Source organism: Semicossyphus pulcher, unplaced genomic scaffold (genome assembly GCF_022749685.1).
Source record: "Semicossyphus pulcher isolate SPU_LCO1_2020_fin unplaced genomic scaffold, fSemPul1.0.p SCAF_14, whole genome shotgun sequence".
NCBI lineage: Eukaryota > Metazoa > Chordata > Actinopteri > Labriformes > Labridae > Semicossyphus > Semicossyphus pulcher.
The window spans coordinates 26876319-26902195 of record NW_027211648.1 but is presented as its reverse complement, the minus strand read 5'-3'; the positions used below and the strand labels follow the sequence as shown (position 1 = coordinate 26902195).

General features: G+C 44.3%; 2 pseudogenes; one reads left to right on the top strand and one right to left on the bottom strand.

Moving 5' to 3' along the window:
- The window catches only part of LOC138590933 (uncharacterized), a 170623-nt pseudogene extending 155364 nt beyond the window's left edge, over positions 1-15259 (bottom strand).
- The window catches only part of LOC138590918 (protein NLRC3-like), a 316106-nt pseudogene that overhangs the window by 134452 nt on the left and 155777 nt on the right, over positions 1-25877 (top strand).

The following is a 25877-nucleotide window of genomic DNA, read 5'->3' as shown; positions in this document are numbered from 1 at the left end:
AGAGAAGCACAGCTCATCTCTGACAAACTGCAGCCACTCAATCTGAATAAAGAATAAATGATGTGACGTTAGAATACAATGTTCCTGCATGAAATCCTTTAATGTTTAATGTGTTCAGAGCTGAAGAAGGTTAAGAAGGTCAAAGTTCAGAAAGTGGAAACTCCAAACACCTGAACACAATAGGATGCAGGTTAAAATGCGTGAAAACTTTTCAGTCGTTACAAGAAACAAATATTTTAATTGAAATGTTAGAAAAAGAAAATACTGAATATGCAGCTCCAGAAAAAATGATCAGCCCACTTCAAAAATCTGTTTTTCTCTGGTTTGTGTTTGAGTAAAATAAACTCTTATTTTATTGTAAACAACATTTCTTCTACTTCCAAATCAAATATTTTCATTCAGGACTTTTATTCAGAGAGAATGACGACTGGTTAAGATAACAAATAATGCAAAGAAAACAAGTTCATGTTCTTGTTTAAACAGCAGAATACAAATGTTTTAACTCAGGAAGAGTTCACAAATCAATGTCTGGTGGAATAACCTGGTTTTTAATTACAGCTTTCATGCATCTTGGCATGCTCTCCACCAGTCTCTCAAACTGCTGCTGGGTGACATTAGGCCACTCTCTGCAAAAATTCAAGCAGCTCAGCTTTGTTCGATGGCGGATCTGGATCCGGCTGGCAGTGACGTGTAGAGAGATGCTGATTAGAGGAAAATGTGGAGAGGTTTCCTCATTTTTTTCAGAGCTGTATTTGTTATTTTCTGCTAGTACAAATTGAAATAATTAATAAATGTATCTATCACTGATTTCTGTTGTTGTTGTTACTCTGTGTGCATCTCCCTCTATCCCACTTTTCGGCCCATCCAGTCTGGGAAGATGGATGTTCAACATGAGCCTGGTTCTGATCGAGGTTTTGAGCACAACTGTTGCTAAGTACTGCTCACGCTCAATTATTAGAGCTTCAAAATGGGTGGTTGGTGGGGAGAGACGGCAGGACGGGCTACGCCTCCCCCCGATTAGGGCCTACATGGATGACATGACACTGGTGACCACGACAGGGCCCTGTACAAAAAGGCTACTAGAGAGGTTAAATGAGAATCTCAAGTGTGCAAGGATGAAGATTAAGCCCAGTAAATCAAGAGGCATCTCAGTGTCCAGAGGGAAGGTATTAGAGAGGAAGTTTTAAGTGGATGAAGAAGAAATCCCATCCATTAGAGAAAAGTCAGTGAAGGGCTTTGGAAGGTGGAGTAATGGGGACCTGAATGACAGTGAACAGATAGAGCAACTTAGGAAAGATGTTGCAGAGGGGATAGGAAGGCTTGAGAAGTCAGGGCTCCCAGGCAAGCTCAAGTTATGGTGTCTGCAGTTTGGACTATTCCCTAGGCTGATGTGGCCACTGTCACTTTAGGAAATACCGATATCAAAAGTGTAAAGGCGAGAGAGGTTGGTTCCTCGTTGTCTTAGTAGTGTGGGGTTGTATGGGAAATGCATACTCCAGCTACCAATAACTAGCTTAACAGAGGAGTTCAAGTGTGCAAAGGTCAGGACAGAATTGTTGCTATCAGGGAGCAAAGACATGGTCGTGAGTAATTTGTCAAGCTGATGCCAGAGAGCTCGATTTTGGTCTCATCTGACCACATCACGTTCTCCCAAGCCTTCTCTGAATCATTCAGGTGTTCATTGGCAAACTTCAGATGGGCCTGTACGTGTGCCTTCTTGAGCAGGGGGACCTTGCGGGCGCTGCTGGATATCAGTCCATTACGGCCAAGTGTGTTACCAATGGTCTTCTTGGTGACTGTGGTCCCAGCTGCCTTGAGATCATTAACTAGCTCCTCCCGTGTAGTTCTGGGCTGATCCCTGACCTTTCTCATGATCATCGATACCCCACGAGGCGAGATCCTGCATGGAGCCCAAGACCGAGGGAGATTGATGGTTATTTTGTGTTTCTTCCATTTTCTAATAATCGCAGTTGTCTCCTTCTCACCACGCTGTTTGCTGATGGTCTTGTAGCCCATTCCAGCCTTGTGCAGGTCTACAATCTTGTCCCTGACGTCCTTAGACAGCTCTTTGGTCTTGCCCATGGTGGAGAGGTTGGAATCTGATTAATTGATTGTTTCTGTGAACAGGTGTCTTTTATACAGGTAACGAGTTGAGATTAGGAGTGCTTTCTTAAAGCGAGAGGACAAGTCTGTGTGCCTCAGGAGCACATAACCGGTCTGTGGGAGCCAGAATTCTTGCTGGTTGGTAGGGGATCAAATACTTATTTCACTCAATCAAATGCAAATCAATTTATAACTTTTATATAATGTGATTTTCTGGATGGTTTTTTTGATATTCTCTCTCTCACTGTTAAAATAAACCTACCATTAAAATGAGAGACTGTTCATTTCTTTGTCAGTGGGCAAACTTACAAAATCGCCAAGGGATCAAATAATTATTTCCCTCACTGTACATAGATTGTAGACAACGAACAGCAAGGCCGGGGGGCTCGGGGCTTAGCTCGAGTAAACCAATGTGGAACAAAGCAAGTCTCAGAGAAAGGTGGAAGCTGGTAGTGGAGCAGGTACGTCGACAAGAAGAAGTAGTAAGGTGTACTAAGGCTGTGGCTCAGGCTAAGCAGGGACAGTAGATGAACTGGGAAAATGTAGAGAAGAGGAAGCTCAGCTGGAGGGACCTGTGAAGTATGGAGGATAGTCGTATCAAGTTCCTGAAAGGGGCTACTTACGATGTGTTGCCATCACCCCAGAACCTAAAATGTTGGGTAGAGGGGGACCCATTGTGCCCACTGTGTTCAGAGACAGACACCTTGAGGCATATTTTGTCAGGTTGTAAGACGAGTCAGTCGCAAGGTCGGAATACATGGCGACTAGGGTTGGGTATCGAGAGACAGATCGTGTCTGTATTTATTCAGTAAGGAGACTGCATCTAAGTTTTTAATACGGGACAATCCCGAACCGAAGAGAGGGAGAGACGGTGGCAATAGTGTAATCATGCAGCGCAGTGATGAATGCTGTTAATGAGATGAGCTGGAGGTGATCCACGCGTAGTTTATCAGAGGTATCATGCCGCGCAGGGAGGAGACAGATGTTAGGAGAGGAGCAGATATAACACAGATCTGTGTGTGTTTCTCGTGCATAATATCAGCCTCATGTCTGCAGTTTAGTGTCAACACAACTTTCACATCATATTAATCTCAGCACAGACGTAAAACATGGTTTCTGACCTCAGAGTCTCCAGTCTACAGTGTGGACTCTCCAGAAAACCACACAGCAGCTTCACTCCTGAATCCTGCAGCTCGTTGAGGCTCAGCTGCAGCTCTCTCAGATGGGAGGGGTTGGACTCCAGAGCTGAGGCCAGAGAAGCACAGCTCATCTCTGACAAACTGCAGAAGCTCAATCTGAATAAAGAATGAAGACAAAATTACAGATTTTCCTTCAAATGAGTGGAGTGACTTTTCCATTGTGTTCTGTGGATCATCATGACGTCAGCCTTCTGCAGTCATCATCCAAATGTCAACAGAACATTCATACACCTTTTCATGTCAGCACAGGTTAATAACATGCTGCTGATCTCAGTCACGTCTGTAATTAGAGAATCATGAACACATCAGACATGTTGGACTAAACACTGTTCATTCATTCATTTATTAAATGACCTTCTTCTTACTGTATTTGGGGGCTTAGTAGGTCTATGTAATAAAAGGAGATGTCCACATTTGTGGAAGTCTTAAAATAACAGCCACATGCTTTCTGCACATTAAAGACTCATTAGTGGCAGCAATGATTCCTACTGTCCCCAGTGAGTGTGAAGTGGTCCCTTCCTAACAAAACTACACAGCAGGATAAACTCCATAAGTTCATGTGAAACTAATATGAAGCTTCAGCAGTCTGAGTCAGCCAAATCAAGTCTGTGTCCACCAAAGGTTCAAACTATTTACAACCAAATTCACTCTTTGAGTCACTATTCCTCCACTGCAGCTCAACAAGGAGACAGTCAAACACCAAACACTTGATATGTGTAGCTCAGTCTGCTGAAGCCTCTTATTAGTTTCAGCTAAACTGTAAAAGTCATTTTTGTGAAGTGAAAGAGTGTGAATGTTTGTCCTCCATCTCGTAACATTGGAGTCAGGTTAGAAGAGGATTTCTTCACAGACAGTATGGACAGAGGGAATGATGACAGACAGAAAATAACTCTATAAATATATGTGCATATGGGAATGTGAGTGTTGTCTTTAGATTGACCTGAAGAAATATGAACCTCTCCATTAAGACAAACATGTTTCTGGTGCAGACTATTGATTTGTTTTTGCTGAAATCTAAAGGTCTGTTTCTTCAAATAGTTCCTCAATGCTGACATGAAAACAAAGCAACACTTTGATCTGTTAGAAAGAAGAACAGGAAATAATATAGAAGCTCAGATAACTCAAACTTAACGCTGTCATTCAGAATCATCACTTCATGTGGCTTTAACCAGGTGTAACACTTGTTCTTTTGAAGGATGCTGCACCTTTTGACATGTTCAAATGACTTTGATGTGTAATTTAATCTTTATTAAGCTTCTAAAGTTTGACTGAACTTTGAACAATAAAATCTGCATATATTTACAGTCTGTTCATGTTGTGAATCACAAACACTATGACTGATATTTTTGTGGTAATTACATCAGAGTCCTTTTTTAAATCTTCACACAGACTTTGAATCCTGCTCTGTCGTGTTGTTTTGGCCGCTGTTAGGCTGCTGTTTATTACTCTTAGCTCTGCTTTGATGCACACCACACCACAGCAGCTGTGTGGGGCGTCAGCTTCTGATACCATGAAGATCATCACAGTTCCTTCCTTCACCTTTACTGAGCTCTGCATTCATGACTCCCTTTTCTTTATCGACCCTGTCTCTCTGTCTGTTTACACAGAAGCTCAAACTCTCTGCAGCCGGTTTTCATCTGCTATCATCAGATCTACGACATCGTTCACATCCCTCACACACATTACAGCCTCGTCAGTGCTGACATCATCTTCACTGTCTGATCGACACCAATGTGAGTCGTGTGGAAACTTTCAAACAGTGAATATCTCTTTTCTTTTCTTCACTTGTTGTTCAGCCATTTGGAAAGACAGAACATTTTAAAATCACTTCTTCAGATCTGTGATCAGGTCAATCCTGAAGATTAACCACCCAAAACTTTCAACCTCAGTCAAGGAGTTGAATTGAACACATAAGAAAAACTACATGCTACAGTCAGTAAACTGACCTCAGAGTCTCCAGTCTACAGTTTGGACTCTCCAGTCCAGCAGACAGCAGCTTCACTCCTGAATCCAGCAGATTGTTGTCACTCAGGTCCAGCTCTCTCAGATGGGAGGGGTTGGACTTCAGAGCTGAGGCCACAACTTCACAGTGAGTCTCTGACAGTCCACAGTTAGAAAGTCTGTTATGACACATAAATTACATGATATGTTACAATGAAAGAGACACTTTGTGTTTACTTCATGACAGTTTGACACATCAGACTAAATAACAATCTAAGTTTGCTGTTCACCTCAGGGTTCAGCTCATCTTATCTTTCTGTGTTTGACATGAAACAATAATTCTCCTCACTCCCTCTCGTACCTGCACACTTTGCATCTTTGATTTGCTTTAATGTGCAGATAAAGGAGGAGAAAATGTCTGTCTCCAAAGAGTTAGCATGAGGACGTCTTGATTAGAAACCTTTTTTACAACTTAGTTAACAATTACAGTCGAGAAAGACGATCTGTCTTTGCTGGCTACCTGCTGCTTTCAGATTCACGTGCATGAGTGGGAAAATTCAATGACTGCTGTCAAGTGGGATCGAAACAAAAGGAACCTTTTAACAGTATTAGACGTGTACATATTTAAATCATATTATAATCAAACATTTTGATGTGTATGACAGCTGAGTGCATGAAGTTTTGTTGTCTACATTCTGTTGTGAGCATCTGAAGAACTTATTCAGCAAACAAACATAGTTAACAAACCGGTAAGGTTTCATTATCGTTACCATGACGTCATCAGAAAGATGTTGTCACTGTATCAGTATTAAGATCAATAACATTGGTGTGTATACGATCTCTTAAAAAGTCTGAATTTCACCATAATGTTCTGAGATATTCATCACACCTTAAATATTGGTGGAAGCTGTGCATTTCCTGCTACTACTCTTCTCTACAGCAACAAGAGAGAGAAACACCTGTCAGCTTCTTTCTGTGAGCAACAGAATATCAGGAAACACTTCAAAACACAGCCATGTAACACAACCTCCCTCTTTCAAATGTGGAATTCATAAGCAACTAAATGCACCACTGCTCGGTTCAACACACTCAGGGGTGTTACTGTGACAGTCTGTGTCGTATGAGCAGCAGTTCACAGAAGCTAATGTTAGTTCATGTTAGCAAACTGTTCATAGATATTGTTGTGGAACGAACATTTCTGAATCAGTTTGCAGATTTGATGACGATTCTCTGCTTGTGCTACCAAATCACTATGTTACAGCGCTCAACATGATCCCATAGTTTTCACCTGTGGCCACAGTGGCTGCAGCAAACATGAGACACTCAATCTGAATAACACTAATAATACTTCTCCTTTATCTACAGCACGTTGTAGATATAAGTAGGGCCGCCACTAATGACAATTTTTCTATCGATTAATCGATCGACTTTTTTACAGATTCATCGATTAATTTAAATGATGATTTTTCCTCCAAAAAACCTAATAAACCCTTCTGTTTGAGTTCATTTTATTTTGACAGTGAGTGTACAGAAGCTACGAAGACAGAAGATTTTAAAAAGCTCTCCCTACTAATAAATAGACGACACTCAAGGTGGTTTTGCCTTTTCTGGCAGTCCATCATCCACAGGGTTTCACACACATAGACTTTACTTGGACGGGCCGCGCAGGTGTATTAACAGACGCCCAAGTATATTTGGCGACCAATTTTAGCTTTTTTATTTTTATTTTAATCCGAGAGAACGACGCCATCCGCGATCGATTAACTAGTGGCACTGGGCAACCTCCCCTCGCTCTAGCCTCACTCTGTGTGTTTCTCATGCTCTGTACCTGGCTCAATCAGTTCATCATAGTTTACAATAACGCAGCGCGGGCAGGACACACACGTTTAATCACGCAGATCTTTCTGTCTGTCACTTTTAACAGAGACTCCAGTCTGCTGTGTAGTTCATATATTTCCCTGATAAACACAGAGCTGTAGAGGAGCATCAGGCTTCATGATGGAACAAAGTTTTATCTCACGTTATCACTAGAGCCCAACCGAGATTGGATTTTTGGGGCCGATGCCGATTCCGATATTAGGGAGTAAAACAATGCTGATATCGATACATCAGCCGATATACTCACATATGTTCAAAATGTATCTGAAATTAAAATATTAAAATTCCAAATCTGAAAAGTTATTGTCACATTTGCATGTCATACAAAATTCTAATAAAATAGTGTTTCTGTAGCAACTTAAATCGCACTACAATAAAATATCAAATTAAATAGAAGTGAGTATAACACAAAAACACACAAAGTAGGAACAAAAGTGAGTTTCTTGTTTTTCCCACCTTCACACAGATAAAAGTCACTAAACAGACCAGCTCATTTGACAGACTGATACTGTTAATAATAGTAATAAAAGGCTTCATGAGCAGGATTTTCCATATTAAATATTCCCTCTTAATCAACATCATAATCCAGGAGAAGTGTGAGCTGGTGTCTGTATCTGCAGAGGATCTGCCCTTCGCCTGTGTTTCTATTCTTATTATTCTGCTCTGTTTGGGGCATTTTGGACGATCTATGGACTGTCTATCGCGGGGCAGAGGTCTGGAGCTCAGCCAACAGTCCGCAAGTCGGGACTCAATCAACACGTAACACGACGGTGACATGGCTGTCTCCCTGCTCTGCTCTCTGTCTGTCTGTAACACCGTAACATCGTAACTTTAACATCTTTATAAGACGTGAAAGGGACTTCACAAAACCTCTTCATTTGTGGTTCTGTGAATGAGAACAGTCCCACGCGTGTGTCTCACTGCTGGAAGGAGCTGCAGTTGTGCTGAGGGCGGAGTAGACAGACGCACACACCTGGCAGCAGCGCGACGATGGTTTGTTAAAACAAAATCCTGTATCTTGCTGCGGGGTTGTACTGAGGTGTAGACGTGTAAGCTTGTTGTTTAGAGCATAACCGCTGTAAAACTAGCAGAAAATAAAGCTTAAAGCTCTTGTGCCTTCGTTATTGTCGAACTTCAAACAAACTGAGAGCCAGACTGTGCACACGGGATCTCGTCTGCGCAGTTTAGATGCGCAGAGGGTAGAAACAGCGGCGCTCTGAAGGCAAGTTTTCTTTGGCTGATTACTGTGATTTAAACATGAGTTTGTTGTTCACAATGTTTCGTTCTGTATGAGAAAGATAATGCTTCCTAATGCTTCCCTTCACTGTGTGTGCTGCTCTGCTCAGCTGTGACGCGCACTCTGGCAGCGATAGGGACGTCCTCATTTCCCATCATGCCTGCCGCCTAGTGCTGACTGAGCAGTTTAAGTTGTTAAGTTTGCTATTTATGTTCCAAAACGCAAAAAATAATTTTTGTAAGTGTAATGTGTCTGTTCAGAACATATGTTTTGCATATGGCATATGTTAGTAATTGTCACTTTTGTGCTGGTTTATAGTAGGGATGCACGATATTGGATTTTTTGCCGATATCTGATATGCTGATATTTTACAACTCATTTAGCCGATTACTGATACCGATACCGATATTTTTTTTCCCGCACACCTAATTGCAGAGATCATCAACTCTCTTCTGTATTGGAATTAGCGTACAGTATAATGGTGAGACTCTTATCACATTTGTTACAACGGTCGGGGTGACGGGTCTTGAGATGGTTAATCAAGTTTGTAATGTTGAAAGACTTTGCCTTGGCTCCTCCTCGCATCACCGAAGCTGAGCAGTCATTGCAAATAGCAGTTTTGCTATCTATTTCGGACACTTTGAAAAACTCTCTCATGCTGCAGGTAAACACACCTGACGTCATCATGCTGCGCCACACGTCTTCTTCGTGCCGGGGACATTGTGCCGAGGTCGGGCATTTAATCAAGTATGCAGCAGCCCATTATTTTATCGGTTAATTAAATCGGCGGATAACGGCGTGTTTGCCGATATCCAACAGTTCATTTTTAAGCCAATATCGGCCGATACCGATAACGTGCCGATAATATCATGCATCCCTAGTTTATAGTTGTAACCACAAGTGATGAGGCTTTTACATTTGTTGACTTCAGCTGTATTTTAATGACAAGCACAAAGACCAAACTCTAGCTCTCATGCTGTCAAAATTATTAAAGCGCCCTCTGCCTGTCAGGAGGTAACATGGCGTTCTCCTAGAGCACTGTTAAAATTGAAGTCATTTATATCGGAGCATATCGGAGAACCTGTACGCCAATATCGATATATCTGCGAAATGCGAACGTCCGCTGACTGATAAATCGGTCGGGCTGTAGTCACCACTTCAGTCCGTGATCACCCTCTCCCCCTCTCACCGCTGCATCACAGTTTTTATTATATGATGTTTTTTGAAGTGTAATGAAGGTGAATGAGGCTCCATGTATATTAACAGGGCCAAAGGCTGTAATATATTTCATCAGAGTACCCCTCCCCCAATGAAAAACCTTTCAATTTTCAGCGTGGACGTCATCAATTACGTTGACTACTCGCCGCAGCCCTAGATATAAGTTTACGAAGTGCTTTGAAAACAGAAATACTGGATATATACAGAGCATCACAAAACAAAATAAAGTGCACTGTAGAAATAGAAAAAATAAAGTGGAGTGTGTTTGGTCCCCGAACATCCTCTGTCCTCACTTTGAAATGGATCCAAAACCAGTAACAGAAACATGACAGAAATAACTGCATGAAAGAAATTCTCTCTGTCTTCAGAAATCTGCTTTAGAAAATGAAACAGAACTTATTTCAAACTTTTAAGAATAGTGGTTATAGTCAGTGATTATATAGCACACCTTGTAGAATCTACTCATGTAGTAATAACTTTACTGATAACTGTTAAATACTGTTATATGTTGTGATTAAATGCTGCTGTGATAAAACCTCAACAACAAACTCTTAAATCCTTCATGTGTTTAAACAGGTTTGCATGTTGCCTTCATGAACCAATGCTGTATAGTAAAACAGTCAAATGTAACACATATTAGAAATAAATAGAACAGCTTTTCTTTCATGAACTTAACAGCTAGAAACAAAACTGACTGAAAAACAACATTTTTGCATTGAAAACTTCTGAAACAGCTCAAGAACGTCAGTGACAGAATACAAAAGACAATAGATTTATGAATAAACAAGTGGAACAGTATTTTAAGAGTAATGATAATTCTATAGTGTTGATATCTGAAGAACTAAACGACTTATTAACCCTGATTTAAAATGTGAATCACATCTGGACTTACCGAGCCTTTCTGCAGTTCCTCACAGCTGGAATCAGTCTCTGTCTTCCCTGCTCTGATGTGTTGTACTTCTGCAGGTCCAACTCATCCAGAACCTCCTCTGACATCTGCAGCATGTAGGCCAGAGCAGAGCAGTGGAACACAGAGAGTTCTTTCTCTGATCTGTTCTCTGACTTCATGAACTCTTGGATCTCCTGATGTACTGAGTGGTCGTTCATCTCAGTCAGACAGTGGAAGATGTTGATGCTTCTGTCAGGAGAGATCTTACCACTGTTGATCTCCTTCAGGTTGTTGATGACTCTCTGGATGATTTCTGGACTGTTGTCTGTCCGGCCCAGCAGGCCTCCTAAGAGTCTCTGGTTGGACTTCAGAGAGAGGCCATGAAGGAAGCGAACAAACAGGTCCAGGTGACCACTCTTACTTTGAAGGGATTTCATCATGGCGCTCCACAGAACATCATCCAGGGATGAGAACTGTCTATCATAGATGTCTATGTTCTCTTTTAGGAAAGCCTTCAGTACTTGTGTGTTGCTGTGTGTGTAACAGTGGAACATGTAGACTGCAGCCAGAAACTCTTGAACGCTCAGATGAACAAAGCAGTAGACTGTTTTCTGGAAGATCACACACTCTCTTTTAAAGATCTCGGTACAAACTCCTGAGTACACCGAGGCCTCTGTGACATCCAGACCACAGCGCTCCAGGTCTTCTTGGTAGAACATGATGTTTCCTGTCTCCAGATGTTCAAACGCCAGCCTCCCCAGCTTCAGAAGAACTTCCCTGTCAGCCTCCATCAGCTCCTGAGGACTCACCTCATGTCCCTCATCATACTTCTGCTTCTTCCTCTTGGTCTGAACCAGCAGGAAGTGTGAGTACATGTCAGTCAGGGTCTTGGGCAGCTCTCCTCTCTGGCCTGTGGTCAACATGTGCTCCAGAACTGTCGCAGTGATCCAGCAGAAGACTGGGATTAGACACATGATGTGGAGGCTCCTGGATGTCTTCATGTGTGAGATGATTCTGCTGGACAGCTCTTCATCGCTGAATCTCCTCCTGAAGTACTCCTCCTTCTGGGAGTCAGTGAAGCCTCGGACTTCTGTTAACCTGTCAACACACGTAGGAGGGATCTGATTGGCTGCTGCAGGTCGGGAAGTTATCCAGACGAGAGCCTTGGGAAGCAGATTCCCCTCGATGAGATTCATCAACAGGACGTTGACTGATGACTCCTGTGAGACATCAGACACAACCTGATTGTTGGTGAAGTCCAGTGAAAGCCTGCTTTCATCCAGGCCGTCAAAGATGAACAACAGTTTACAGACAGCGAGCGTCTCTGCCGTGACCTTCTGTAATGCTGGATGGAAAACATGGAGCAGCTTGAGAAGACTGTACTGCTCGTCTTTGATCAAGTTCAGCTCCCTGAAGGAAAGCAGAATCAGCAGACTGACATCTTGGTTTTCCGAGCCCTCTGCCCAGTCCAGAGTGAACTTCTGCACTGAGAAGGTTTTTCCAACACCAGCGACGCCGTTCGTCAGGACCACTCTGATGTCTCTCTGTTGGTCAGGTAAGGATTGAAAGATTTCGTGGCACTTGATTGGAGTGTCATGGAGGGTCTTCATCTTGGAAGCTGTCTCAAGCTGTCCAACCTCATGTTGGGTGTTAACCTCTTCACTGTGTCCCTCAGTGATGTAGAGCTCAGTGTAGATTCTTTTGAGGAGGGTTCCACTTCCTGGTTCATCAGTTCCTTCAGTCACACGTTCACATCTCCTCCTCAGACTGATCTTATGTTGATCGAAAACCTCCTGCTGACCACCTTTCACAAAACAGAGAACAAAATGAGACGAAACAAGAACATTTGACAATCTGGTGATTATCTTGTTACTAAAAAAGATCAATATAAGAAAATATAAAGTGTTAAAGTTGAGTCCAAATCAGCCTCTGACTGTGTGTCAGTGAACGTGTTTGATTGACAGCAGAGAGAACAGGTTGATCCTCAGCAGCTCGTCTGCAGCGCTTCATCTAAACAGCTCACTGTGGCTGTTTCTTCATCACTGCAATATTTAAAACTGATGCACTGATAAAATCATGCAGACGATGTTCACATCTTGTTGTGTAGACCTTCTTTGAATGATTGGAACCACTAACAAAGCACTGACAATCTCTGTAACAAATACACTACATTTCCTATAGCTGCTGCAAAATAAAATCCTCCCGCTGGTAGGGCTGTCGCGGTGAAGGAATTTACCCTGCGGTGATTTAGGACGGCTCAACCGAGCGGTATGCGGTATTACCACCATGTATCTTTTGTGTTTTTATTTATGCTGATTTTAGTGAAGTATAAGTAAGCTTTATTGTCAGGCTATTGTTACTTATATTGTTGCTTCTTAAATGACAAAGATTACACAGTTTTAAGACAGTTTTAGACCCCTGTTTGAATAATGACTTAGGAGAACTTTAATGCTTACCGTACATCTTGAGAGACACAGAAAACACGTTGATTATCATCGTTTTTTAAAACTTAATTACCATCTAAAGCAGCACCAGCAGCAAAGTCCTTCCCGTCCCTCCTGTCACTCACTGTGGTGTAAGTTTCTTTATCCTTCATCCTCATCAACTGACGGTCAGAGACTCTGAGCTTTCGTGCAGTCTTACTTTTTCTTTAACTCTATTGAGAAGTGTCTCACTGCTGCTTCTCCTGATTTTTGTTCTGCAAACTTGACACCCGACAGCATTCAGGTCCTACTGTTTACTTCATGCTGCGACAGTGACCGGAGAGGGGGGGAAACTTCACTGCTAATATTGGATAATATTTAGCCTATCTTTATTAGGTTTACACATTTTATTTCATGTTCAGTTGATTTGTTGAACATGGGGTTTTAAGTAGGCGAGCTACGATATTAAAAGTTAAAAAGTGTGCTGATGGAAAATTTCATGTGAAGCAGCAGCAACAGGAAATGTTTATATCAGACAGAAACCTCAGGAGCAGAAAAATTAAATCACATGTTTGTAGGAGCCATGTTGAAGGGTAAAGTGTTGTACACAAATGGCTCCAGCAGGTGTCCCTCTCGGGTTAAGGTAAACCACTTCATAGGTGGGAACTTTCTCTCAGGTGTTAGGTGTTGCTAGACGGAGGAGCACACAGTTTTTCGACCACTACAACAGGCTGAAGGTAACGCGACTGAAAGTGAATGTGTAAATGTTTACGGGAAGTGTTGTTATCTTGATTGTGACAAAGACCATTCACGGAGAAATAAATGTTCCAATAACCAAAGGAAGATACTGGACTATCTAATTTCACCATACGCACAGGAGAGTTACAACGGTGAGCGCGTCACTTATTCACTTTAGCCTGTCTATGTAGCACCTCAGTGACTTTTAAGTTTAGGCTTAGCCGCTATGTTAAATATACATTTGTTTTGGGTTCAGGTTTTTCCTCAAAGGAGAACACGGGACGAGTGACACAGAGCAGATATGTATGCTGGAGCAGAACACATCAGTTCATTTGTAATGGTATTTATAAAGATCTTAATGTTGGTGCTGAATGACACAACAAATGTCTCTGTATTAAAACAACAAGCCGTGTTTTCAGACACGATGACATCAGCAGACTGATGGACGGTCTTACTTTGTAAAGTGCTGGTCTCACTGGCTGTCTGCAGTCCAGGTGTTGTTCTGGATCTTTCTCCACACTGGGGACAGGAGGAGTCTCCTGATGAACCAGACTGGTCCCAGTATGAGGTGAGGCACTGTCTGCAGAACCAGTGTCCACAGCTGGTAGAGACTGGATCCTTCAGGACGTCCTGACACACAGCACAGCAGGACGGCTGCTCCTCCACAGAAACATGACTCCTCTTCTTCTCTCTGTGAACACATTTCTTCATGACTAAAACGATTTGTTGAATTTGGTAGAAAAATATCACCATGTGATCGACACTGTCTAGAAGCTGTGATAGCTCACAGAGAGCAGTAAAAGTGTTTGTCATTAATTAACTGCTTTCCTATCAGACAGTCTTATTAAACATTGTGTGATCTGCCTGTAGTTTGTTATTAATACAAACTCAACACTTCCTGCAGCTGCTTCACAGTAAAAGCCTTCCATTAAAGACAGCTGATTATGTGCTTCACTGTTTTACAGTCACTGTGGGCGGCTCAGCTTGAGTCAGTGATGTTTGAACTGAGGTCAGAAGTGGCCTAAATTAAACTGAGGTAGAGCAGCAGGCTCAGACACACAGCATGTCACAGAGGTGTCACAGGTTCAAGTCCAGACAGGTGCCTTTGTTTTCAGTCTCTTCATGTCTTCTGTAGTACTATCACAAATACAATGATGTCAGTGTGCTGCAGTGTTTCATATGAGATGTTTGTGTCTTTCTCTCTAGTTGAACAACAACACTCACTGAGTCTCAGAGCCTGCTGTGCTCCTCATCCTGAATAAACACATTTAAACACATGAAGTCTTTTCTTTATGTTTTCTAACCACATTGTAACTGCAACAAGTTTCTGATTGTTCCTCCTGTTCTTACTTTATTTACATATATCCCAGCATGCAATGAAAGTAACACTTCATAACACAGAAAACTCAGCAATAATAATCACTAAATTATTATTTTATGATATGATTATATTATTCTCAAACTCAGAATATATCCACCTTAGTTTGAAACAGTTTCTGCAGTAATAACTCTGCACCATGAATATAAATCTATTAGCAAAACATTTAGTATTCATCCTCAATGCATCGTCGTCTGTCAGGTCAGTTTACAGTAACAACAGTCTCTTACTTTGTGTCTGAGGGTCCAGGTTCATTACTGAAGACTGGAGGATTCTTTTTGGACCGGTCACTCTTCAGAGACAGACAGCTGGATACTGCAGACTCTGCTCTCTGTCTGTTGGGCTGAAGTCTGCAACACACAAGATGTTTTTATTTATATCACATGAGTCCTTGATAAAATCTTCAATTCTACTGCTGCTGTTGATAAAAAGGAGATTGAAAGGTTTGTATTCTTCTTCTTAGATTAGTTGACAGCTGTTTAAGGTGACTGACAGCTGTCACTGATACTAAGAGGAACAAATGAACTGAAATTAATCATATAAATGTTTTGTTGTATAACAGTAACAACAGTTATAATAATTGTTTCACCTCAGCAGTAGATAACAGTTTACTCTGTCCAATAGTTAGAGTACATCTTTCCTCCAGATGGCAACTGACAGCAGCCATTTAGTGTCCTGATAACATTTCGTCACCATGTTTTACACAAGCAGTGAGTTAAAGATAAGACAAGTCAACTGTCCCAGAGGGAAGTTCACCCTGGGTAACAGAGCTGCACACAGACACAGCTGCAAACAACTTTAAACTACATGTAACCAACAGTCGTACACTAAAGACAAAACAACAAACCAGAAAAATAAATATCATAAAGATATGTTTAATATTGCACAAACCAACACAATATTCTGAGTAAAAACATAAAAAATTAATGAAACATTTGAAGCAGATTTTGAACAGTAATGAATCCTATATTTTCTGGAGGTATAAATTCTGAAATGGAGATTTCAAGTGTTTTCCTGAAGGAAAATCATCAGAAGTTTGTGGATATAAAACAGTTTTTTTTTTGTAGAACAGTTTCTGTATCATTAATATAAATCTATTAGCAAAGCATCTAGTACTCATCCTCAATGCATCGTCGTCTGTCAGGTCAGTTTACAGTAACAACAGTCTCTTACTTTGTGTTTGAGGGTCCAGGTTCATTACTGAAGGGCGGAGGATGATCTTTGGACCAGTCACTCTTCAGAGACAGACAGCTGGATACTGCAGACTCTGCTCTGTCCTCCTCTTCCTCCACACAAACACTCATCTTATTGAGAAAAACACGTCTGTTCAAGGGTCACACGCTAGAACGAGAGAACAGGAAGTAACACACACACACACACACAACAGTATACAGTTTAATAGAAACAGTCAGCGCTCCACCTGCTCAGTGTTCTTTATATCTCTGCTTGTTTTCGTGAGTTACTGACGGCTTAACGTAACTTATTCAGCCAATCAACACTTTGTGTCCACAGATGAAACAAACTTTCGAATAATCGAAGTTCTCTTTCCTCTACAGTCCACAGGTGGAAAAGTGACTCAGAGACTTTAACAGTGAAATGATACAAATGTTTATTAACACTCACCCTGCCTCAGCCTTCAGTTTTGTCTCCTGCGCCATCGATTCAAAATGGTGGAGTCTGCTCCGTCGTGAAGTGACTGAACACTTTCACTTTCATGTTCCAGCCCTGTTGAGCCTGTATCCCGTGATCAGGTTGCTCCTCCCCTCTCCATTTACAGGAAATATGGTGAGTCGATGATGTTTCATGAACACACTTCAAAGGAACTCTTACAAAACCGATTTGAATGACAGTGAACATCTTAAAAACACAGCTGCCTCAGAAAGACGTGTTCAGAATAGAGTTGAAATCTTTCACACAACATTAAAAGAAGGCATAGGTGATCAATTTAAGAACCGTGCACTGAACTGGATGAAAGACTTGAAGCTGATAATTCATGGAATGATGAATAGAAAAATACTCGCTGTACTCAAAACAAACAAATGCAACTTAAAATACTAAACAGATATTATTACATTCCTTCACAGTGGTGCAAAATGGGCGTAAGAGATGATGGTAAATGTGTTAAATGTGGTGCTACTGAAGGAACTCTGCATGTTCTGCTGTGGGAGTGCAAAGAGTTAAAGAACTTTGGGATGGCGTTACAAAGCAAACGACAACTTACATCAATATTGACGTTCCACTCACACCAGAGTCATGAATACTGGGAGATTTGCATGACTTCAGTGGAGACTCTAGAAGAATCAAATCTCATCTTTTCTCATGTAGCACAAGTAACTATTCATGAAAATAAAACATATTATTTGCACTTATTAAGAAAGAGGCACCACCTTCTAAGGGAGCGAATTAAACACATTGAAGTTTGGTAATAATCAATGTCATTATCTGGGGTCCGTTTCACAAAGCAGGTTTATTGAAAACTCTGAGTCTGTTAACCCTGAAATGAGGGAAACTCTGAGTTTTCCGTTTCACAAAGGGAGGTAACTTAAGCTCTCGGTCAGTTGCCGTAGTAACAGACTCTATGAACCTAACCTGGTCGCGAGCAGGTTTTCTTCAGGAAACTTAGAGTTTCGCTCCGTCTCCTCCCTCTAGAATATAAAACCCTCATTCGACTTCCTCATTCATTCAGCCCGTCTCACGCGTGTGTTTGAGCGGTTACCGAATTAAAAGAAGAAACGTTGCATCTCTGTGGTGCTCTGACCCCTTTGCAAAAGTCTTTTATAATTATGATTAAAAAAATCAAAAGACAAATCTGTGTCAGTCACTCAAATAAGACGCCGTAAGTTATTGGATTTTTTTTTTTAAACTAACACATCCAGTTTAATCAACATGAATTATAATGAATGTAAAGTCAGCATCATGTTAGGGATAAAGCTAATGCACATTAAAACAGCCACTGAATGATATTTCATTAGTTTAATATTTAAAATATGATTGAAGTGCTTCCATGTATGTTTTTTTCTCCCGCTGGATTGCTCCTAAATTCATATAAATTTTAGCTTCCGGTCGTGATTAAGTATTAAATAAATAGACCAGTTCAAACTTGCGCATTAACTTGAGCAGCAGTTTCTTCCCACGCCGCTTCTCTCTCTTTTGCAGCTGCAGCCGTGTTACTTTATTTTTCTAAAAACATGCTCGTATTTGCTGAACGTCCGCGTGAGGATTTGGAGCTCCACTGGTGTGACGTAGGAGGACCTCTTTTTGTGTACCGTTGCCATGGTGAATCGTGGTGTCGGGACTCCATTAATGCTGGCTTTTTACAGTCAGCGTGCACGCACTTAACTCTGGGTGAACCTACTCAGAGTTGATTGAACTAACTCTGATCAGCTGTTCTGGAACCGAAAACTCAGAGTTTCCTATCTCAGAGTAGATCGACTCAGAGTTCAGGGTTAGACTCAGAGTTTGTTGAACCTTCTTTGTGAAACGGACCCCTGGTTTGTAAGTTCAGAATGTTTATTTATATTGAAATGATGACAGAGCTGATTTTTTTTACCTCCTGCTGCCTCCACAGATGGTTACGGGTTAGGTAGCTAAGCTAACAGGTTAGCGTAATGGGTCTGAGGCCGGCTTAATGCTCTGAAACTTTGAGGACAAATTCCTTGACACTCCGGGTGGGATCAAGCTACTGGAACCAGAATAACAGAAACACACCAAGTCCTTTCAATAAGCATATCTCACGCTCGGCATGCGAGCTAACAGGGGTGAAGCCCTGATACTGTCTTCTACTAATGCTGTGGATGACAGGCCCACCTGCTCTGAGTACACCGGCACCACTTGGACAGGCGACTCACTGACAGGGTCCAGTCTATTATTAATATAACAAAACATACGTGTCAGTATTAACTCAGTGTCTCAATCAGCCAAGGTTTGTCTGTTTATTTTAATTCAATGGTGAACCTCCGGTATATTTCCACATCACACGGGGAACCATAAATAAGCAGCAGAAATAACTACTTATGAAACTTTAAATTTCACTCATGAAGAAAGAGGCACAAGTTTCAAAGGAGTGAATTTAATCAAATAGAACTTTGATAACAATCAATCTCATGATCTGGGTTGCGAGTCAGAAAGAATTGATTGTTAGTTTCTGCTTGGAAAAATAAAATAGGCAACGACTACGGCTAACTTTTCCTGCAGCTGATCAACAGTTGCATACCTTCCTTTTCTTCTATTAATTTATCTTTTATTTATTATTCCCACACATTTTTTATTTCTTTATTACAAAAACAGCAACACGGAAAGTAGGCCCGATGACATTTCCAGCAAGCTAGCATTGTTGCAGTCGGGACGGCAGTTTAGCTCAGCGGTTTAATCACGCGTCCCATGTACAGAGGCTACAGTCCTCGATGCACGGGCCCGGGTTCGACTCCCACCCTCGGCCCTTTGCCGCGTGTCATCCCCACTCTCTCTTCCCCTGTTTCCGACACTATTCACTGTCCTCTCTCCGTCAATAAAGGCATAAATGTGTTGTTTAACTTGAGGAACTACTTAAAATCACCTTTATTCTGCAACAGAGGCAATATTTTTGAATTTACATGTTCACAGGAGTTCTTGCAGACCTTTCGGAGCAGCAGTGAGTGTTGCTCTGAAAGGTCTGAAACTACTATTCTTTTACATTAATAAAGCACACAGATTCGTAACTCAGGAGGCAGAGACGTGTTTTCAAAAGAAATCAAATATTTGATTGATTACAAAAGTTAAAATATAGAGTGACCTTAAAATAGTGAAGCTGCCAGCCCAAAATTAAACTAAACAAAATTGAGCTGAGGCCACGAGTGGAGAGGCAGACTACACTGGAGAGCGCAGGGGTGCTACCACTGACTCACCTCATGTGAAACACAGCAAACCTCACAGTAACGATGGTGCAGTCTGTTGGTGTCCCAGTGCTCTTAACTGGCATGCAATAGGTGCAGGGACCTCACCATGGGTGCCTCATCTCCCAACAAAGTGACTCTCAGCTCCTGTAAGAAAAAGAACTAATACAAAAAGAATTGACAACCAAACAGAAGAAACACAACAAACCCAGTTGGTTAAAAGGCAAAGTAACTCGAATAAACCGACTGATGAAGAAAATGTGTGAAACTATTCCTCAAAGAAATCAACAAGACAGTATAAACAAACAGTTACTCAAACCAAACTAATAAACTAAGGCAAAAAGAGCAAAACAACAAATCTAACCACGTATCATAAGCCGGCAAAAACCAAGAATGAAAAAGGGGCAAAGCAATGAGTTTGTGGCAAGTGGAGGGTGGAAAAAGGTGTGTGTACCAACAACGCCACCTGGGGAGTTGCGCCCCAGGAAATAGTTATAATAATTTTAATATAATAATTTTTGTAAGGTCACGCAAGGTCCAAAATTACCACGGGGCAAGAGACTGTTGTAGAAAATATACAAAAATACTTTATTTTACAAATCAATAAAATTCACAAATTGACAGCTGTTTGCACGTCATGAAAACACTTGGGCCAAGGGAGGGGGAATGGATGGATGAGTGGACGGAGCTGAGGCTTACCACGGCGGCCCAGAACCAAAATCAAGGGAGGAGGAGAAACTAAATCAAAACACCCGTGGCACTGCACACACACGCAACTGGGGATCGGTGAGAAAAACCCACCACCAGGGGTTGGGTCGCCGCCTTGGGCCCACAGCGCCTGTCCACAAACAGAGAGGGAAAATGAAAACGGCCTCAGGGATCAACAGCTGACACACACACACACACATACACGCACACGCGCGCGCATACACACACACACACACACACACACACACACACCCAAACAACAATTAAGTAATAAAAGAAACAGAAACCAAAATACCAGTACACATAATAAACTACAAACATACAAAATAAATCACGTTAACAACCTAATTAATAAATCAATAAAATTTAGTGGCAATTCCGAGTCTAGGCGCCAGCTCAGTGAAGAGCGCAATGGCCACGGGGAGTCAACCAGGCCACACAGCGCCGCACAAACCCAAGGGCTAAAACAGGGAGAGTCCAGAAGAGGCCACAACGGGTCAAAGAGAAGAGAGCAGAGCCAAAACAGCACTGCCGTCCAGGAAGCTGCAGCAGTGGGTTAAACTACTTCGGCCTCACCGGCACAGCATCACAGAGGACGAGAGGAGGGATACTCCAGGCTGCAGCATAAAATCATTACAATCAGCCGGGAGCGGAGAAACAGATTATAAAAGAAAAGGCGGACAACGCCAACTTACCACATGGAGGCACAATCACACCCAGAGGGGCTACCAGCGGGACAACCCGGCCCTACGCCACCACAGTCTGCATCAAGAGAAGACTGTCACCATTACGCATTTCAGCACATGGAATGGGAGAAAGAAGCAACTGTGCGCTTTACCTGTGCGCTGCGGGAGGAAACACGCACCGCAACAGCAGATGCGCCAACAGGCACGACAGCACCAAACCACAGCCACGCCACCCAAGCTCCACCACGGCAGGCCACAGCCACCACCAGGGACTAGCGGATCCGGAAAAGGAGAGAGAGAGGCGCGCCAGGTATGGACACTCTATATAGCGGTGCGGTGCCGCCCATCAATCAGTGCTCCCGATAACACAACACAGCGCCCTGCTGCGAGAGGGGGTACACAGTGCTCCGGCCACATCTACCCCCACCTTTTGCATCGTCGACCCAACGATTGACAGAAAACCAGCCAGCTAACACCAAGGTCTAAAGACTGCTATTTGGGAATTAGACACAGGGTCTTGGGGTCTGTTAGCCGCATGGCCCTGAGGACCAGCTGGCTGCGGAAGATGGTGGACATTTGGGTGACAACCAGCGGTAGAACGAGCGGTTCGACGCAGGGCCTGCTGGCTAGTACTCGGCTGGTCAGAGGGGGACAGCGAGGAAGCTGGAGGTGAGGGACCTCCATGACTCAGAGGCATCACTGCGCTGGGCCTGGCCTGCGGCGGTGGCGCAACTGGGGCAGCAGAAGGTTGCGAAGCAACAGGAATCATGGCAGGCGATGGTGCGGGAGTCTCAGACACCAAAAACCAGAGCTCACTGTCAGAGGAGTCATCTGCGGTGGCTACCATGGGAGCTAGAGAAAGAGAGGATGGTGCCGGGGGTGGGAAAGCTACAGCCTCAGACGGGACTACAGCCTTCAGCATGGCCCGATGCACATTTCGGGTCTTACACAGATCACTCACCGGGGCCACGGTGTAAACTGCTCCATCACCAGAAGGGGCCCTCACAACCTGGTGGACCACCGAGCTCCAGAGGTCTCGGATCTTGTGTCGACCTCTGGCGCCATGGTCCCTCAAGTACACAAGCTGGCCCACAGGAAGAGGTGCATCCCGGACCCGCTGATCATGCCTCTCCTTTCGTCGGCCAGCTGCAGCCAACAGCCGCTCTCGAGCACCCTCAAATGCCACTCAAAGTCTAGCCTGATGTTCAGCCACCCAGTCCTGTACCTCACCAGGCACAGGTTCCTGGACTCGACCCAGTAGGAAGTCCACCGGAAGCCGAGGCTCCTGCCCGAACATCAAATAAAAAGGTGACTCCCCGGTGCCCTGATGTGCCGTGGTGTTGTAACAAAAGAGCACCTGAGGCAGACAGGAAGCCCAGTCCCGTTTCCGGGAGGTTGGTAGAGTACGCAGGAGGTTATGGAGAGTCGATTGAACCGCTCGCATTGACCATTGCCCGCCGGATGGTAGGGGGTAGTACGGGACTTTGCAACACCGTACAAAGAGCAGAGCTGGTGGATCAAGGAACTCTCAAAACTCCTGCCTTGGTCTGAATGAATGCGGCTTGGAACACCAAACCTATAAAACCATTCGGACACCAAAACCTGGGCCACAGTTGAGGCCCGTTGGTCCCGGGTGGGGACAGCCACTGTAAACTTACTGAACACGTCGGTTAAGACCAAGACATTTTCTAACCCATTACGAGAGGGCTCAAGCAGCGTGAAGTCGAGGGCCAGGATCTCGTTAGGCCGCGAGGCAAGCAGATGGCCCATATAACTATGTGGCACCTGCCCTGAGTCCTTAGCGACTTGGCAGCGCTCACACTTCTGGACCCAGTTCTTAATGTCCGACGACATCCCTGGCCAATAACAACGCTGACGGACCAACTCTGTGGTCCTCTCTATGCCTTGGTGACCGTGCTCCTGGTGGAGCTGGTGAAGAGTCTCCTGTTTAAGCGCCGCAGGCAAGAGAAGTTGGAGAGACTCTTCTCCCCCGTCTGAGCGGAACACCCGACGGAAGAGCACGCCATCTTCCTCTACCAGGCGGTCCCACTGGCGCAGAAGAGCCATGGCAGGCTTTGAAAGTCGCTGACTCTCAATGGAGGTAGGGAGGGACCCTCTGCGCCAAAAGACCAACACCTCCTCCAACAGAGGATCATCTTCCTGCATCGAATGCAGATCAGATGCAGAGTGAGATGGAAGAACTGAAACCAGAGATTGACGGGCCACCATAACAGGATCATGACGTGGACTTTGATGAAGGCTGCTGGGGACCAATGTGCCAGGCAAGGATGGAGCAGCTAAATTGACAACAGGTATGTACTGTCGCGACAACGCGTCTGCGTTCCTGTTGCTGCGGCCTGAACGGTACTTGATTTCAAAATCAAAAGCAGCAAGCTCGGCAGCCCACCTATGCTCTGCAGCTCCAAGTTTGGCGGACTGGAGATGGCTCAACGGGTTATTGTCGGTATACACAATAAACTTGTGCCCTAACAAATACTCCCGGAACTTCTCCGCCACGGCCCACTTGAGCGCAAGAAACTCCAGCTTCATGGAGCTATAGTTGGACATATTTCGCTCAGTGGGCCGGAGACCCCTGCTGGCTTCAAAGCCCTGAAGCCCTCCTCACACTGAGGTGTCCATGCAGCCCCAAAAGCCTGACTACACCCCTTCCTTGACTTGGTGCCTGCAAGGTCAGCCACCAACTGATGCAAGGGCTTGGCCAGCTTAGCAAAGCCCTCAACAAACCGCCGATAGTAGCTGGCAAAACCCAAAAAGGAGCGCAGCTCAGAGATGTAACGGGGGCGCTGCCAGTTAGCCACAGCCTCAACCTTCTTGGGATCTGTGGAAACTCCCTGATTTGAGATGACATGTCCCAAGTACGCCACCTGCTTTTGGAAAAAGGCACACTTTTCCACTTTGGCTTTCAGGCCTTCCCTCTGGAGCCGACCAAGCACCATCTCCAGCCGCTGCAGATGTTGATCGACAGAGGATGAGAAAACAATGATGTCATCAAGGTAAAGTAGCAGGGATTGACCCTGCTGATTGCCAAACATCCTCTGCATCAGCCGCTGGAAGGTGCTTGGGGCATTACGGAGGCCAAAGGGCATTCGATTGAACTCAAAAAGACCAAAGGGGGTGCAAAAGGCGGTTTTAGGACGGTCCTGCTCAGCCATTGGCACCTAATTGTACCCACTGGCGAGGTCGATGGTAGAGAACCAGCGGGCCCCAGAAAGGGCGTCCAAGCTTTCCTCAATGCGAGGCAGCGGGAAAGCATCCTTTCTGGTTTTGCTGTTAAGGAGGCGGTAGTCCACACACAACCGCAAACTCCCATCCTTCTTCCTTACCAGAACAATGGGGGATGCGTATGGACTACTGCTCTCACGAATGACCTGTGACTCGAGCAGCTGGTTAATATGCTCCTTCACGGCCTCGTACTCCGAGGGAGGGATGCGCCGATACCTCTGCCGGATAGGCACCTCGTCAAGCAGAGGTATATCGTGCGAGAGGAGATTGGTGCACCCCAAATCCTCATCATGAACTGCAAAGACTGAGCTGTACTTATGCAGCAAGGACCTCACACTGGCCTGTTCCTGCTCAGTTAAGGCAGATAGATCCAGTGGCCCCATCCGGTCAAGAGCTGAAGGGGTGGCTGTCTGAGAGGACACAGTGGCCGCAGTTGACCCCACTTCAGTCACTCCTGCAGGTAGGCTGACAACCTGGGCAGCACTCAATGCACCAAGACTAGTCCGGGGATACAGCAGGACCTCAGTTGTCCCCACATTAACAACTGGGACACGCACTGTACCCCGCACAACCTTTAACACACATGGTGAAGCCAACAGCCCCGCTGGCAGGCCAGACTCCGGAGGCTCGAACAGGGTGCTCAGAGTGGAAAACTGTTCTGAGCAGGTGGCAGCGACCATTTTCATTACCCCACCAGGTATGCGCACCACCCGCTTGCCTCGGACCCTCACCGAACCAGTGAGGCTCGGTGTGACCTGGATCGCAGACTGGTGGCACTTTTGTAGGGCTGCCACAACCGGACCAGGTGCTCCTGACACAGGGGAAGACTCAAACAGAGAGGACCCAAACACACCAAAAAGCTCTCGATAGCACCTGCGAATTACGTTCATCCCCAAGATCCCAGGGACAAAAGATTCAGCACCAGGGGGGTCTCTCACAACAAGAATCCCACAGCCGGGCATCACCTTGCCACACAATTCCACATCCAACTCCAAATAGCCAATGTATGGAATGGCTAAGCCATTAGCCGCACGCAGCTGCAACCAATGGCAAGAGCGAAGGCGGTCATGGCCCCAAGGTTCAAACTGTGCCAAAAAGAAACTTTCGGTGATGGTGGACACCATGGAACCAGTATCCACCAAGCACTCAACACTGGCTCCTCCAATGGAGACATTAACGTGTGGACAAGGAGCAATCAAGTCAGCTGCCACCTCCGGCTGTGAGCCTGTGGGTTCCCCAACTGAGCTGTGGCTCGGCAGCTCAGTGGGCTTCAGTTTCCCGACTGCTGGGAAGAATGAGAGGGCATGGCAGCATTTGGGTTGAAACCAGTGGCAAAGTTAACACGCTGACGAGGGTGAGCCCGCT